This window comes from Petaurus breviceps, unplaced genomic scaffold (assembly GCF_028583685.1).
Source record: "Petaurus breviceps papuanus isolate PSGF00001 unplaced genomic scaffold, PetGlider_PUasm1.0 38, whole genome shotgun sequence".
Lineage (NCBI taxonomy): Eukaryota > Metazoa > Chordata > Mammalia > Diprotodontia > Petauridae > Petaurus > Petaurus breviceps.
Genome location: NW_027186304.1, coordinates 69692765 through 69708515, shown reverse-complemented (window position 1 = coordinate 69708515; position 15751 = coordinate 69692765). Strand labels below are relative to the sequence as shown.

Here is a 15751-nt window from a genome sequence, read left to right as displayed (position 1 = left end):
GCATAACTACACATGTACAACCTATATTGAATTGCTTATCTTCCCAGTGGGGGTGGGTGAGGAGGGAATAAGGGAAAGAATCTGGAAATCAAAGTTTTAAAGACAAATGTTAAAAAAAAAATTGTTTTCTATAGGCAACTGGGAAATAAGATATGCAGGCACTGGGGTATAGAAATCCATCTTGCCCTACTAGAAAGCTAGAGGTGGGAGATGGGGGAGGATATAAGGGAGAGCAGAGTGGTGGAAGGGGTATTCAGTAGGCTCACTATTTGGGGGCGGGGCTAGGGAAAGAAAGATGGGAAGAAAATTTGTAACTCAAAATCTTGTGGAAATGAATGTAAAAACTAAAAATAAACAATTAAATAAATTTTAAAAAGAATGTAAAAGGGTCACAAGAACAAAAAGTTTGAGAATCACAGCTGTAAGATATTAGTGACAGATAAGGGTGGAGAGATAAATAGGAAAGAGACTGAGAAGGGCCCTGAATGTCAGATTAAGAAGCATGGACTTTAGGAAAAGGGAGCCTTTGGAGGTTTTTGAGCAATCTTTCAGAAGTTTGAAATTGTATGCAGTGATGCACAAATTACTTGAACAAGCAAAAACTTTTATGTGGCTATCTTTTGTGGAAATATTTGGTTGTGTGTGTGTTTCTATTGGCACAAGTGACTCAGAATGTCTGACATAACCAGATGAAATCAGAATTAATTCATTTCCTCAATTTTAGTTTGTTTTCTGTCAATGTTTTCTGTCGATAAACTATTGCTTTAAAACAGCCTAATTAATCCCCAGTAAATAAGCCCTTTCAGAAGGATCTGGCAATTCCAGTCCGACTTCAAAACTCATTATTCAACTGAAACTGTTCTCTCTCTGAAGTTACTAACCAGCCTCCTAGTCACCCCAGCTGGAAACTTCGTTGTCATCCTTGACTTTTTCATTCTCTCTATTCCCGCCCCTCATGCCAGGGCCTGTTGATTTCACCTTGGTAGCATTTCTTGTCTATGTTCCTTCTCTCCACTAACACTGCTGGTGGAGCCTCAGTTCAGGTCCTCATCCCGTCATGCCTGGAGTAATGCCTTTGCCTTCTGCCTGGTTCCCCTGCCACAAATCTCTCCCCACTCCAGTCCATCTTCCACACAGCTGTCAAAGTCATCTTTCTAAAGTGTAGGGTCGATCACATTACCCTCCCCCAACCCCATCTCCCTACCCCTCCTTAAACTCCAATGGAAACCACTCCAGACTGGACATTTTCATTGGCTGTCTCTGGCATGCTCTCCCTCCTCATCTTTAACTACAGTCCTTCTTCCAGTCCCAGTAAAATCTCACCTTCTACAGGAAACTTCTCCTGATCCCCCTTTATAATAGTGCCTTTCCTCTGTTGATTTGATTATCAAAATAAATCTTTGATTTATTCTCTATACATCCTGTTTGCAGATTGTAAGCTCCTTTAGATCAGGGACTTAAAAAAAGTATGGAATAAAGCAAGCATTTCCATAACATAGTTTAATAAAAAAGATGACTGCACATGAAACTACAAATCTATTATGTACAACTTGCTATTCCTTTTAAAAGTATAATGAAGTTATCATGTGAGCTTCTTTTTCTTCCCCTTCCCCCCCGAGGTGGCTACCATTAGACACAGGTAGGTGTGTGTGTATGTATATATAATATATATGTACATATATACATATTCATATATATGTAAAATTATTTTATATATACTTCTATTGGTCAGTTCTTTCTCTAGATGTAGATAGTGTCTTTCTTTATATGTCCTTTATAGTTAATTTGGTATTTGTAATAGTCAAAATAATTTATTCCCTCAAAATTCTTAAAGCACTATTACTGTCTAACTATATGACACTATTACTATCTTAAAGCACTAACACTGTCTGCAGTGTTATCTTGGCTTATTCTGCTCTTCATTATTTTGTATTATTCAAATCTTCCCATGTTTTTCTAAGATCATTGAGCTCATCATTTATTATTTATTTATTTATTTTAATTTTTTTTTTTAAAGCAATCGGGGTTAAGTAACTTGCTCAAGGTTACATGACCAGTTATTTCTGGGTGTGGTGCTGAGTATCTGAGCTCGGATTCAATCCCCAGGTCATCCCGACACTGGGGCTGGTGCTCTTACTTGCTGAGCCACCTGGCCGCCCCAACTCATCATTTCTTATAACACAGTAGTGTTCCATCACAATCATATACCACAGCTTGTTCAGTCATTCCCCAGTTGATGAGGGTTTTTCCTTTGTCATTCTTTGTATCCCCAGTACTTAGTACAGTTCTTGCAACACAATGCATAGGTGCTTAATAAATGTTATATTGACTGAGTGACAGACTGGAGGGGTGGTTAATGATTCCTCTTTACTTTAGCATGGGCTTCTTAAAGCTGGAACAATAAAAGATCATTTAAAGCTCTTTCCGCCATCTTGCAGCGCTGCCACCATGGTGCGCATGAATGTCCTGGCAGATGCTCTCAAAAGCATCAACAATGCAGAAAAGTGAGGAAAATGCCAGGTTCTCATTAGGCCGTGCTCTAAAGTAATTGTCCGATTCTTAACTGTGATGATGAAGCATGGTTACATTGGCGAATTTGAGATCATTGATGATCACAGAGCAGGAAAAATTGTTGTGAATCTCACCGGCCGATTAAACAAGTGTGGTGTAATCAGCCCCAGATTTGATGTTCAATTGAAAGATCTGGAAAAGTGGCAGAATAATCTGCTACCATCCCGTCAGTTTGGGTTTATTGTGCTTACAACCTCAGCTGGCATCATGGACCATGAGGAAGCAAGACAAAAACACACAGGAGGAAAAATCCTGGGATTCTTTTTCTAAGGATGTAAAACATACATACAAATAAAATGCTCCAATGGAAAAAAAAAAGATCATTTAAAAAAAGCTGTTAGCAATTGCTAAAATAAAAAAAAATACTGGTCATAGGTATGACAAGAGAATTATTGGTGTACTAGAAATTGAAAAAGGACAATTTTTACTGATAAATCTGTAAGATCTGGATGTTTTCATTCTGTAAAACATCCATTCAAAAATGTTAAGGGATTTTTTTCCTTCTGGTAGGCCTGTATTCTTGTCTCCTTGAAAGGATGATGAATTGTGATAAATATATTGATATATGAAGAAGAATTGTTCTCAAGTTAAAGAAATTCCCACATGGAGATGGAATACTTCAATGTGAGCTTTCATATATATCATAAAAGGCTAAGAGATGGATATGAACATACTTCCATGACCTTGGAACATACTTGGTTTGAATACATTTGGAAGTGTACTGACTATAATCTAGGCTAGACTTGGAAAAATAGTGTTTGTCTAAGGAATGCTTACTATCCAATTTGGTAAAAGTGTAGTTTCATAGCAAAGAATTAGATAATGTCTGGCAAAATCTCAGGATTAATTGTGTAAAATAAGTGATTATTATGAAAAGAAGGCCTATCAAAAGTTCCTTGAAGATGTAAAAACTTATAAGATTAATTGTTTAAATTAGTACACTTAATAAATTTGGTTTATCCCCCATAATTCACACACTACCTTGACTTATATAGGGGCAGTTATGCTAGAAAAGGTATAGCATCATAGATTTATAGCTGGCAGGAAACTTAGAGGAAAGCAAGTCCAATCTCCCCATTTTACAGGTAAGAAAACTGTGGTACAGAAAGTTCAAGTGATTTGTCCAGGATCACATAGCCGGTAAGTGGCAGAAGCAAACTTTGAACTAGGGTCTTCCTTTTTCCAAGTCCTGGTTGATAGCCACTCCTCTAAAATTCTCTGGGATTCAAGGTTATAGGGGTGGGGAAGGATATAAACAACCTTGGTCTTGTCTAAAATTGTAAATCCTTGTTAGCAACTCAGTGTCTCTAACTTTCTTAGTTGGGTTGTTCTTGGGACCAAAAGGTTCAGATATACGACTAAAAACAAGTAATCACAAAATTGAAACATATTCCCAGTAAGCTTGCCACATAAAATGTAATGAGGCTCAATCTACATTATTGGAACCACTGAGGTTAAGTCTTTATTAAGTAGCATCAAAATTCAATCTAAGGTTGGTAATGTGAACAAGACTGCACTCCTCTGACTTTTGTAGGGCAAGGACACTAAGGAGGAAGTCAGAAAGACCTGAGTTCAAATCCAGACTCCCCAAATACTACTTGTGGGAACTTGGGTGAGTTAATTAGCATCTCTGAGCCTAAATTTCCTCATCTGTAAAATAGAAATGGTAATACTTAACACTGACAAAACCCAAACTAAGAGATAGGCAATGTAGACTGTAACCAAGTGCATGGCTTTCGAGGACACACAAAAACACATAAAAGAAATATGAAAACTTTTATGCTACTTTTTAGAAATATATACATTTCAATGCCAAAGAATTACATTCTATGTGGCATATATTTTTGTGGTAAGTCAAGACTCATGTTTAACCAGGAAAGAACAAAGCCTTCATTAAATAGTAACACACTGAAGGCAGAATATTCAGACCTTGCCCAGGACACACAAATCTTTTGGTTCCCTTTACAGCATGGTTGTGATGATGGAATGAGCTAATCTGTGCCAATTTCTTTGTCACCCATATAGTGCTACGGGAAGGACATCTGTTATCATTTTTGTATAATTGTATTGTTTTCTTTTGTGCAACACTTATTTAATCTCCTGCTCCTTGGAGGGTAGAGACTGTTTTTGCCCCTTTTTTTGGGCACCTCCAATGTCTGGCCCATAATAGGTGTTTAATAAATACCTGTATTTATTTATGTGTTTATGTGGCATCCTCAGATTTTCAGTGAGGAATCAGACACAAAGTGGGTCTCTGAACACAGAAACATGGAGGTAACTTTCATGAACTAGTTAGAGTAGGAGCTCTTTACAAGCAAATTTGCCGTTGGGCCTCTGGCAGCTTTTTTTAAATTTGTATTTCTTTTACTTGAATGGGCAACTAGGTGGTGCAGTGGATAGAATGATGGGCCTGGAGACAGGAAGACCTGAGTTCAAATCTGATCTCAGACATTTACTAGCTGTGTGCCTGCAGGGAAGTCATTTAATCCTGTTTGCCTCAGTTTCCTTATCTGTAAAATGAACAGAAGAAAATGGCAAACTACTCCAGTATCTTTGCTAAGCAAACCCCAAATCAGGTCATGAAGAATTGGACATGACTGAAAACCACTGAGCAAGAACAAAATTTCTTTTACTTGAATTACGCATCAATTTCTAGGTGTATATGTAGAGGCTTGGAAACAAACTCAGGTGTTCAGGAGGTCTAGAGGTCCTGAATGAAGCTGACTGGTGACTGGGAGATTTTCTCTGTTGGAGAAGATGACAAGCAACAAGAAAAGGGAAACCAAGCTTTTGTCCTGACTTGCTAGAAAGGAAGAACTTTGAGTGAGACAATACAGAACCCAAGTGAAATATAAACTGCCTAATCAGCAGTCCTGTAAACAGCTTTTTGTGGAGTTGAAGTTTAATAATCTGCTTCTTAACAGATTGTAGGTAGTATAAATTAAGCTACTGCATCCTGTTTTAAGTCACTCTGTTAAAGTGCACTTATGTCCTGTGTTTTCATATTTCTTTTCTGTGTAAGAAATAAATAGTGTCCCACACTTGAGTGATATTGCACATTGGATACCTTTTAACCTCTCTTTCCACTCTATTTTGAGGAAAGTTGTTATGAAGTCCAGACCTACGTTTTAAATAATTTTTCTCCAGGGTGACAAGGGTTTAATGTGCCATATGGAGTAAGAAGAGGGATCCTTTCTCCCCTCTCATCAGAAGCCAGGATCTCAAGGATTGAAACGCATTGGGCCTCATGGATGGATTCAGAGCAGTAAGATCACTTTGTGGAAAAGGGAATGAATATAGCACACCAGCCCCTTTGGGTCCACCTTTAATTCATTCATGTTAGATTAGCAAAGTTATACACAATGAATATACATTGGGCTAAAGGTCTGAAATTTGTAACTAATGTTGAAGTCAATATCTGAGCCAAATAATTATGAACCAACTAAATGTGCATGCATGCATGAACACACACACACATACTCACATATAGTTCAATCAGAGATGATGGGACTGGAAAAAAATGGATACCATAGTTCCTATTCTGGAAGATGTGTTAATTTTTAAGATTTTTGTGTCATGTGATCATCCTTGTTTGTTTTAATTTTCTATATGCTTTCTTTTCTTTTCTTTTTTGGCAAGGCAATTGGGGTTGTGACTTGCCCAAGGTCACACAGTTAGTGTGTCAAGTGTCTGAGGCTGCATTTGAACTCAGGTCCTCCTGACTCCAGGGCTGGTGTTCTATTCTCTGCTCCACCTAGCTGCCCCCATGTGTTTTCTTAGAGTGAGTTATTAGTAGTAAAAATCTTTTTAAAAACCTAAAGAAGGGTTATATTTTAATTTCAAAGACAGTTTAGAAGGGGAAAAGTAGAAATCTACATAACCTTCTACAGACAGAAAGCTAAGAGTGAAAAATTCAGTTCTAGACAGGAAAGGGTGTTAGTGATTTAGGATTCACTAGTAGTAGATTAATGGGGCTACTACACCCTGAGGACAGTGCTCTCAATATGCACTTGCTGACAAATTTTCCTGGAAGATAAAATATAGAAAAGCCCATTAATAGAAACAAATGCAGGAAAAAAAAAACCTCAGTAACTCCTATTTATAAATCTCTTGCCCCAAAGAAACATTGACACATTTTCCCAGTCTGATCTTTTCTAGGCAATCATTTCCTTCACCAGTGATTTCATCACCAAAAAAAAAAAAAAAAAGGTATGTTCTGGGAAAGAAATTACATGATCCTGATGGTCTCCTTTGTTATTCTGAATGGATACATAAATAGCTAGACAGAGCGTTAGAATGTTTTGGGGGTACTGTGTTAAGTTCTGGAGATATAAATACATGCAAGAAGGAAAGTCAGCCTTCAGGGATTTCACATTCTAATTGAGGAATTCAGTTCAATAAACATAAGCACCTACTTTATGCCTATATTATGCTAAATTCTGGGGATGTAAAAGAGGCAAAAAGTCTCTGACCTCAAGGAGCTTACAATCTAATTGAGAAGACAACACTTCAGGGATTCTGGAAGGGTGGAGGGGATGGAAGAAAGGGTACCTGTATACCCTTATGGTCTGAAAATGGCTGGGATATGGTGTAGAAATTTAGTTCAGGGTAAGATAAGGTGAAAGCTCACATATCAAAAATTCAACAAAAAGCTCTTTGACTTGTTGAAATCTCAGTTGTGTAGCTTTACACACAGGATGGGAGTGGAGCAGATGTCTTATCAGCTTATAACATTATTTCTATTTCTAAAAGTTTCCTCAAGTCAGAGGCAGAGGTCATTACTGAGACTTTGTGAATAACAAACTTACTGACCTTTTCAGATTATCATCAATATCCTGTAACCATTTATATTTTTTTATTTTTATTTATTTATTTTAAAGCAACTGGGGTTAAGTAACTTGCTCAAGGTTACATGGCCAGTTATTTCTGGGTGTGGTGCTGAGTATCTGAGTCCGGATTTGATCCCAGGTCTCCCGACTCTGGGGCCAGCGCTCTTACTCACTGCACCACCTGGCCGCCCCTGCCTGTAACTATTTATACCCCATTAACCCAAGAGTCCTTATGTAATTTCATAATAATAATTATTATAATAATAGTGATAACTAATATTTACATAGCACTTTAATATTTACAAACCATTGTACATATATCATCTCATTTGACCCTCACAATAACCTTGTGAGTTAGATGCTATTTCTATCTCCATGCTACAGATAAGGAAACTGAAGCAAAAGGTTAATTGACTTGTCCAGGGTTCCATTTCTGAGGTAAGATTTGAATTCAGCCCATTATCTTAGTTAGCAGCTAAGTGGCTGCCAACTAAGTGTGATTCCATTCTCAAGAAAATTCTGAGATTAGTAGGATTGAGCAGATGGGGTTGAAGATGAAAATGGGATGTTGGTTAGGCAGATCCTTAATTGTAAGGCCAGTGTGAGGAGTGTCACATTGTTGACTTATGCTCATAGTTGTGGTGGTGATGAGAGGGGTGAATTACTTTTCCATCCAGGATTAGAGTTGCTGGTTCTAGGGGCTAAGGTCAAGTGGAATTCGAGTTTAGGGGCTAATAGAGGAATAATGCTTTCCATCTTCCCAACACTGCCTCGATGGCATCCCTATTCCCTAGATAAATAGTTCTGTCCAAGAGTTAGGAAGTTCTTCCAGAGGATTTCCAGCAAGTCTAAGAAACATGTCAAATTTACACTAAGAACTAAATCTTTGGTCTCAGCATTTGGATGCTCTACAAAATTATTATTACTCTCTTTTAGATACACATTATTTGGTGCAATTTATTTTCCATTTACTATGTTAGTGCAACCTTTTTTACTTGGTGAAGGTTTGTTTTCTGAACCAATTTCAGTCACTTTTTTCTTGTGATTCTCAGAATATCACACAAATATTGCTATAGATTGCAGAATCCTTTTCTTTATGCATCTTTTAAAACCTTTATGTGTAGACTAGGTCTTCCAATTGTGAAATTCTTTGCTTTACTTAGTACACTGGGAAGACTTACTTTTTTTTTCTCATTTAGGAGTGAATACACAAAAAAATTACCTCTCCCATTTTAGGTCTGAAATACAGTTCGAGCCCCCCTGATTTTGTCGTTGTTGTTGGCATACATTTCAGTGGGTACTCTTTAGCCTTTAGAAATGGAGGTCTGGTACTATTATTTTTCTCCCACTTCAAATCCATCAGAGAAAGGAGAAAGCCCAAAACAGTGTTTCAATTAGCTTAGCTTTCCTTTCCATAATTATCTTCCCTTCTGGAAGGCAGGGTGCCTGCCCACTACATCTGCAATAGCAGTTTCTTTTAATGGCCCCAGTGTTTAAACGACTACTCCTTTTATGTCAGAGTGATCAGTGCATGGCTTTTCCATGATGTCTTTTCCTCCCCAGCACAAAAATCCTGAAATCACTGTGAATGTGATAAACTCTTAAAGGGACCCACTATATTTGTGATTGTTGATACTATCATGGCCATAGTAGGCATAAGCTGCAACACACTGGATAAAACAAACAAAAAAAGTTTGTTTTTACCCCCTCCTCAGTTTTGTGTGGCCTCCCACTTAATCCATTAGAACCAAAGAGCTTGTTTTCTTTGTGGGGAAAAAAAATAGTTCCATTATATTAATGAAAGTTACAGACTTGCCCTCTACAGACTTTGCCACCAGACCTCAGCTGCCTTTTCCTTCTGTCCCTGCATCTTTTCCAGTTGATGATTTACTCTTGGAACCTCTATTTTGAGGAAGGGCCAAGACCAGCCATCCTTCACTGTTTGACTTCATGCCACCAAACAGTTATCTCCTTCCACTGGTTTCCCTCATTAGAATGTAAGCACAAAATAATGAAGAAGAAATGAGGAGAACCAAGAGAATGTTGTATACAGTGACAGCAATACTGTTTTAAGAACAACTTTGAGTGAATAAATAATTTTGAATGTTGTGAATACCCAAATTAACTACATAGGACATATGAAGGAAGATGCTATCTGCATTCAGAGAAAGAACTGATGAATGGAAGTCTGTATAAGAATGATTTTACATACGTACACACACAGACACACACATGCACACACATTTTTGCCTAATGGTAGCCATCTGTAGGTCAGGAGAGGGGAAAGGAAAAAAAGGGAAAAAATAATTTTATGTGATGTCTTTATTATACATTTAAAAGGAATAGAAAATTATATAGAATAGATTTGCAGCTTCATGTGAAATCATTTAAAAAAATTATGTTATAGAAATGTTTGTTTTATTCCACAAATTAAAAATAAAATAAGCAACAAAAAAGAATATAGGCTCTGTGAGAGAAGTGGACAAATTCATCTTTCCTGACCCCCCTAAGATGAGCCCCAGAGATTGACTTGAACAAGTTTCCTGACATTGGCAGCTTTGGGTGCACATAGTCACCTTTCTTACCTTAATATCTTTTAACACATCACCTTATATTGCACCATGCAATATATCCTTAACATGCTTTGTGTTGGCATCGACCCCTCCCCCTTTCCTTAGGCACATTCCTACTTCAAGGCATAATGAGTTGTTCTGTATCAGCCATTTTTGCTGTAAATGACTCCTAGTGAACTGAATACCAGCTGCAACAACCAGCTTCCTTTTGTGTTTCCCTTTTGCCTCTTGTTGGTGAAAAAAAGAAAAGGAAAAGAAAGGGAAAAAAGAAAAGAAAAGGAAAGAAGGGAAAAGGAGAGGAAAGAAGAAAAAAGAAAAGAAAAAGACTTAACTATTGAACATGGAAGATTCTAGGGTCTTGGAAAAATTTTCCTCCCAGTATGGCCTGAAGGGCAGATTTTGTTGATTTAGCTAGACCAGCTATCTTCAGACAAGAATCTTTATCTATATCTTATAGCTAAGAATATATATTTTTCAATAAGTATATTTTTGTATAACTGCCTCTGTTTTATTATTATCTTTCTTTTTATTGCATACAATGTTATTTTGAATAATATTGAGTTTATGAATATTGTCTTAAAATATGTATGTAAGAAAACTTTTATGCCAAGCTCATCGTGGATGTTTTCTGTCTTGTTATGTACCTGACTGAATAAAATGGTTACTTCGTTTTTAACTGACTCCTCACTGCTATTATCTGACCTCTTCCTCAAGAACTCATATTGATGAGAAACAGCCCTCTTGGGTCCCTTAAAAAGTCTGCTACAGTGGTAGAGACTTTCTTTTTGTTTGCATTTGTATCCCGGGAATTTAGCACATGGATTGAAATACAGTATGTGCTTTATAATGGTCTATTGACTGGTTTTGTTTATTGACTCTTGAAGGGAACTGAACTGTCTTAGTCTTTTCCTATGCTTCCTGGATCATAAAGTAGGGTCTTTTGTATTCTCTTTCTCTTTGGAATGGTAGGTATTAAAATAATGAAGTTAAAAAAATAAAGAAATAATGAAGTTCAAGAATACCATGGTAACAGTGGTATTTGTAGATGTTTGGAAAATATCTTGTATTCAAACATGTCCTTGTTTGATTTTACTAATGACCCTGCAAGGTACACACTGTTATTTTCCCCTGTTTTACAGTTGAGGAAAATGAGGCAAACAGAAGTTAAGCGACTTGCCTAGGTTTCTGGTCTTCCAGACTCTATGTAGCTGCCTAGTTGGTCTCCAAACTAATACTTTTTCAATTTTACTGAAAGACTGTATGATATAATGGATATAGTATGCTGGTCTTGGAGTCCACAAGACCCAAGATCAAATTCAGTTTCTGTCATTTATTAGCTATGTGATCATGAGTAAAACACTGAACTTAGGTTTTCTCATCTGTAAATATACTTAACCTTGAAGGTTTGATATGAGGGTCAAATGAGATAATAGATCTTAAGTGCTTTGTAACCTTAAAGTGCTATATCATTATCATCTATAATTGTTATTTTTCCCTAAGATATTCTTAGAATACTCAGTACTAGAACTAATTGGGAAGGGAAAAAATAGCAATCATTAATAAAAGAAGGTTTCCAAGGCCTCCAAAGGAATCCTGCATTTAAACATTCTTTAGGATGCTATATTTAGATCCTAAACCTGTGACTGAGAAATCCAATCACTTTACTCAATTGCCCCAAGTTTTCTGGAAAAATAGAAAAGAATGAGGAACCTTTTTATTCTTCTACTCCAATTGTGTTCCAAAAGCATTTATGAAGCTCCTACATCACAGGATTGTTGTGGGGATCCAATGAGATGATATTTCTAAAGTGCTTAGCATGGTGCTGGCACAAAGTAGGAGTTTAGTACTTGTTTATTGATCAATGCTAGTTGCAATACAAATGCTTGTTTTCATTCTTCCCTTCTCTTATTATGTTCAAGTCACTGTGCTGCATGTTGGGATACAGAGACAAAAGCAAAAACATTCCCTGCTTGAATTGTGTTCTTCTATCTCCTAGACTCTAATTTGAACTCAACCTTTATATTCTTTTTTTAATGTTTTTTTTTTTTTTAACAATTTGAAACACCAATAAACCAATGAAACTTCCTTTATAATTGTTTACTTTGGAAAGATAGAATCTTAATATATGAAATAGGTGAGTCATTCCTACCATCCTCTTCAATTTTCTTTTTGTCTATCTATTTTGTCTATTATTTATGCATTCATTTTTCCTTTTTTTACATTTTAAAAATTTTTTTAATTAATTTGTTTGTTTCCTTTTAGTTTACAGGATTGAGTTTCACATTTTGTCCCCCTCCTTCCCCCCCCCCCCCATGGTGGCATATACTCAAGTATAGGATCTGTAAATACTTTCACATTATACATTAGTCAGGTTATAAAGACAGATTGTATCAGCTGGAATGAAAAATGGTAAGGAGGACATAAAACCAAATAAGAGAAGGAAAAAGATCAGGTACTTTGCTTCCACCTGGATATAAACTAATTTCTTTCTAGTTCTTTCTCTGGATGCACACATTTCTCTCCATCATGAGTCTTTTGGGATTGACATATCACTGCATTGCTGAGAAGAGTTCAGTCTATCAAAGTTGTTCATCACACATATGCTGTGTCTGTAATTGTGTACAAATTTCTCCTGGTTCTACTCTTCTCACTCAGCATCAGTTTGTACAAGCCTCTCCAGGTAAATATGAAGACCATCTGCTCCTTGTTTCTTATAGCATAATAGTATTCCATAACATGCATATACCACAACTTGTTCAGCCATTCCCCAATTGATGAGCACTCCCTTAATTCATTTTTCCTTTTAAAAAGTCATGATAATAGGGGGCAGAGCCAAGATGGCGGAGTAGAAGCACAACCTTCCCAAGGCTCCAGCTTCCACCTTCCCCAATCCATGTGAAAAGGGGACTCTAAACAAACTTTGGAGCTGCAGAACCCACAAAATGACACAGAGAAGCTAACCTCCCGCTGAAGACAGCCCGGCAGGCCAGTAGGAATCGGCCAGTGCAGCGCTCTGGGAGCTGAGTCCAGCCCCACGCTGAGGCTTTAACCCCAGGGCGGGCCTGACCAGCCGCCTGCCAGAGGGACTCAAGATCAGTAGCAGCTGTGGCCATTTCCAGATTTATCAATACATAGATGCGAAGGACAAGGTGAGAGGCCAGTGCAGTCTGGACTTTGGGACCCAGTAAGTGGGAGTGCGTGGCTTTTACCCCTGGGGCGAGAAACCACTGAGACGCCAGCACATCCAGCCAGCTCCACGTGGCGGCTTCAGCTCCTGGCCTGCAGAGTGTAGGGGGACCAAGCACCAGTCTGAGAGGTAATTGCTCTTGCTTTAACCTGCTTGGATCTGGATTGTAGTCTAGGGTGGAGGTCCTGGGGTGTATGTCCAGCTTGCCAGAGTGTGTGGAGACCTTGTAGAGGGCACCCATCTAATACCTCCAGCAGCTGAGAAAACCCCAGCATTTGGGACGAAAACTCCCCTGTCTGGTGGCAGAGTCCTACTGTGGCAAAAAGCCAAAAGTCAAGTAATTGAGTGGCAAAATGAGCAGGCAAAGGAAACAAAACAGACAACAATACACTCCTATTTTGGGGACAAAAAGGAGCAAGGCATGGAACAGGAGGAAAACAGTGAAGTCAGAACTCCTGCACCAAAAGCTTCAAAGGAAAATACAAGCTGGTTACAGGCCATAGAGGACCTTAAGAAAATTTGGAAACCAAATAAGAGAAGTGGAGGAAAAATTGGGAAGAGAAATGAGAACAATGCAAGAAAATTATGAAATGAGAGTCAATAGCCTGACTGAAGAAAATAATACCTTAAAAAACAGACTGACTCAAATGGCAAAAGAGGCTCAAAAAGGCAACGAGGAGAAGAATGCCTTAAAAAGTCAAATTTGCCAGATGGAAAAAGAATCTCAAAAGCTCACTGAGGAGGATCATTGCTTCAGAATTAGATTGGAGCAAATGGAAGCTAATGACTTTATGAGAAATCAAGGTGCTGTTAAACAGATCCAAACAAATGAAAGAATAGAAGGCAATGTGAAATATCTCATGGGAAATACCACTGACCTGGAAAATAGATCCAGGAGAGATAACTTAAAAATCCAAACAAATGAAAGAATAGAAGGCAATGTGAAATATCTCATGGGAAATACCACTGACCTGGAAAATAGATCCAGGAGAGATAACTTAAAAATTATTGGACTACCTGAAAGCCATGACCAAAGTAAGAACCTAGAAAGCATCCTCCAGGAAGTTCTCAAAGAAAACTGCCCTGATGTTTTAGAACCAGAGGGCAAAATAGAGGTTGAAAGAATCCACCGATCACCTCCTGAAAAAGATCCCAAAAAGAAAACTCCTAGGAATATTATAGCTAGGTTCCAGAATTCCCAGATGAAGGAGAGAATATTACAAGCAGCCAGGAAGAATCAATTTAAATATTGTGGAAACACAATTAGAATAACCCAGGATCTGGCAGCTTCTACACTGAGGGATTGAAGGGCTTGGAATGTGATATTCCGGAGGTCAAGGGAGCTGGGACTAAAACCAAGGGTCACCTATCCAGCAAAACTGAGTATCATGTTTCAGGGGAAAATATGGTCATTCAGTGGAATAGAGGACTTTCAAGCATTCTTGCTGAAAAAACCAGAGTTGAATAGAAAATTTGACATTCAGATACAAGAAGCAAGAGAAGCATGAGAAGGAGGAGAAGATTTTAAACAGTTTACTGTAATATATAATAATACATAGTGTGTTAGAAGAGCGCTAAATAAAGCTCTTCATGAGGCGCAAGGAGGAAGAAGACATTACTAACTCAGGGAATCCAGGAATGCTTCATGAAGAAAGAGGAGGAGGAAATCAACTGGTAGAAAGTATAATGGAGAATTTCCCATGAATAGTGAACAGTATTAGCAATGGAAGTTGGACCACAGCAGAGGTGTCAAACTCATCACTGCAGGTTGTATGCAATGTTTTTTAAATGCATAAAATAAAATACATAGGATTATAAAGAAAAATAAAGGTTAGTCAAAATTTAAAAAAAAGTCATGATAATAGATTGTTAAAATTGTCACAATAATAGGGTGTAAGACACAAGAGCTATAGTATAAAGGATGCCAGAATCAGAGATATGTATGAATGGAAAAGGAATAGGACTGGGAATTCAGTGAGAGGTGGGTATGCTATAAATGACAGATAATATTTGTGTTCTACTGATATCCAGCCAATGTCAAACAAACTCAAAGTTTGACCAAAGCAAGTTGGGTAGACCTTCAGTTAAGGACTTACTGGAAGACATGGACAGGAGTCAAATAAGATAAGAAATCATCCTGCATTGATACAGGGATTAGTCATAATGATGAGATCAGGAATTCATCTAAGTATACATTGTAGCCATTGCATTTTATTCTGTATAATTTACTTCACTCTAGATATCTTTATTTCTTGTATTCATCAGTCTTTATTTTGTTACATTATTATTTATTGTGTTTATTATAATAGTATGCATTAGTATACATTAGTATACTATTTCATTATTTCTTAATTTTTATACTTTTTGTAGTATTTTAAAAATTTTATCACAGATACAATACAAATATACCTTTCTGGCCATTTATTTCTTGTATTCATCAATCTTTATTAAGTTACATTATTATTTATTGTGTTTATTATAATAGTGTGCATTAGTATACATTAGTATACTATTTCACTATTTCTTAATTTCTATACTTTTTGTAGTATTTTTAAAAATTTATCACAAATACAATACAAATATACCTTTCT

At 37.2% G+C, this 15751-nt stretch overlaps 1 pseudogene; it reads left to right on the top strand.

Annotated features, from left to right (window-relative positions):
• The first annotated feature begins 2424 nt into the window (after positions 1-2424).
• On the top strand, positions 2425-2889 carry LOC138170130 (small ribosomal subunit protein uS8-like; annotated as a pseudogene).
• The last annotated feature ends 12862 nt before the right edge of the window (positions 2890-15751 follow it).